Here is a 2,373-nt window from a genome sequence, read left to right as displayed (position 1 = left end):
GTCAGAATCCTGAGATTAAGTTAGAATTGTGAGAAAAATTTCAGAATTCTGAGATTAAAGTCAGAATTCTGAGATTAAAGTTAGTATTGTAAAAATAAAGTCAGAATCCTGACTTTTTCCCCCTCATATTAAACTGAAATTATAATTTATTTAATTTTTTTCATTGGCCCTAATCCTGTTGCTTATTTGGAGCACTGGTTGGTTAAATTGGTAATTATATGACAGACCAGAGCGCTTCACTGGAGGAAGCTCAATCACTGCAGGCTGTTGCTTCCTGCCCCAAGAGCAGCAGCACAAGTCAAAGGCTGGCACAGTGGGTGTGAGTGGAGAAGAGTAACCTCACCATAGAAATACCCCTCAGCTTGAGGTTATCAGTAGATTGGCTCAGTTTTTACTAGATAAATCGGACTTCCTCTGCAGAAGTTGAACAAACAAAGAGATTTGAGCGCAGTGAAAAGTTGCCAACATCTGGTTTGCTGGGAGAACTGGGCGAGCCGCAGTCAGGCACTTTGGAGGCGGAGAGAAGACTATCAGAGCTGGAGAAAATGCTCTGAGATCTGGAGTTTCTATCACCTGGATAAGGCGAACAGACTTTACTTTCTGTCTGCGGGGAAAGTGGGCAACTTTGTGGAGAGAAACAGGACTCCAGCGAGGGCTTGAGGTCCAGGAGACAGAGGATGATTTAGTCCTAAATAAATCTGGGAATAAATACAATTCTGCTCCTAAAGAATCCCAGAAAGTGAGAAGGTAAGAATTAGTTTTTTTTTTTCCTCTTGTGGGTATTGTTAAAGATAAAAATAAGAAAGAAGCCAAAGTTCGGCCTCTGCATGCAGAGACTTGTTTTTAATCTGCGCGCAGACATGCAATCAGACGGAATATCAACCACTTTCTGTGTCTCCAGGCCCTGTAGGCTACGGTTTCCTTTATTAAACTTTCATATACTTTCAGCCTTTCATAAAGTGTTTTCATGAATCGGTCATGTCGTAAGCGGTGCGACGCTCTTTTTTCCCGAAACTTCTACAAACGGTTCTCAGTTTTTTTATTTTTATTTTTTACAAAGTCTTCATCAACCGAAGAATAATTATACATTTTTATTTTTTGTTTATTCATTTCATTAGACTTCTCAAAAAAAAAAAAGTAACTTTTGCGAAGAACTGCGTTCGGAGATTTGGCCACGGGAGCGCGCGCACAGCTGCCCAGCTGGTGAGGCGCGCGCCTGTCTCTTGGCTGCACGTGAGGCGGAGCTGCGTTTATGTCAGCTCCCTGCACCCAATGCTGGGCAGAACAGCATGCAACCATAATGTCATTAAATAAAGTACAGAAAATAGTGTTCTTAATTTATAGCCCTTTAGTTGCTGCTCTGAACATGCTGTGAAATCAGCCTGCTGCTGTCATCTTCATATAGGCTGTTTTAACACAAAGAGCAACTAAAATGTTTATAAAATCCCAAATCACTACAATAATATAGTCATACATCCAGCAATTCACCTTAATTCAGTTTATTTATATAGTTCCAATCAAGGGTGTAACTTTCTGATAAAATGGACCTACAGTTGCTTGAAACACATTTATTGGGTTTTTCTATTTTCCAAAAATGAGCTCAATTATTTATTTACTGAATGAATGCTTCCCTATTGTTAAGAACACAAGAGAACTATAATACACTTATATTTATATTTATAGAGATGCTTTTCAGTGCTTTACATATATAGAAAACATTTATGTATAAAAAAATAAAGGATAACAACTGATTCCGATGCCAAGATCGATATATCATGCATCCCTAGAAGTACAATTGCAATTCCATCCATTCAGAAAAATATGTATATGCTGCTTTTTAAATATAACATAGCATATTTTGTTCCTGTAAACTTTGTGGTAAACTTGGATATACAGTATATTTTATTGCATGTTGCATATCCAAGTAAATCTGTTTCACCTTTAAATCTGCAGCCCTGCCTATTTCTCTCTGTGCTCTGCTTAAACAGATTTATGAACCTCTTTACTAGTATAATGATGGCAGAAAGAAAATTTTAAGAAAACAATAAGAAAACATGTTAATTATAACCTGTAACTGGGAGTCATGGTCCTCTGAGAAGCCACGATTTTTAACTAGTAAAGAAGAACAAACTATGTTTTCTCAAGCTTCTTGCATTATAATACTAACTTGTTTAAACATACATTTATTGCCATTTTTAGCTGAAAAAACTCTGTCAAACAAGTGGTATGATCTCTAATTTTTTTAACCAATCCGTCTCCTAACTTTTACTTAAACATTGAAGTAGCTGCTGGTTAATATTCACTGAGTGCTGCTGTGTCTCTCCTCCAACCACGTAGCGACTCTAACCAGCGAAATGCGACCGCAAATCAGAT

The 2,373-nt window shown here is 37.6% G+C and overlaps 1 protein-coding gene across 1 annotated transcript in view; it reads left to right on the top strand.

The window, feature by feature from the left end:
- Positions 1-282: 282 nt before the first annotated feature.
- Positions 283-2,373, top strand: part of LOC107083334 (myoD family inhibitor domain-containing protein-like) — a 63,632-nt gene continuing 61,541 nt past the window's right edge. The window contains exon 1 of the mRNA XM_015372472.1: positions 283-747. The gene's annotated coding sequence lies outside the window, so the exon portion shown is untranslated. The remainder of the gene's footprint in view (positions 748-2,373) is intronic.

The sequence above is a fragment of the Cyprinodon variegatus genome, unplaced genomic scaffold (assembly GCF_000732505.1).
Source record: "Cyprinodon variegatus isolate N-32 unplaced genomic scaffold, C_variegatus-1.0 Scaffold72, whole genome shotgun sequence".
Classification (NCBI taxonomy): Eukaryota; Metazoa; Chordata; class Actinopteri; order Cyprinodontiformes; family Cyprinodontidae; genus Cyprinodon; species Cyprinodon variegatus.
This window is presented reverse-complemented; position numbering and strand designations above follow the sequence as displayed.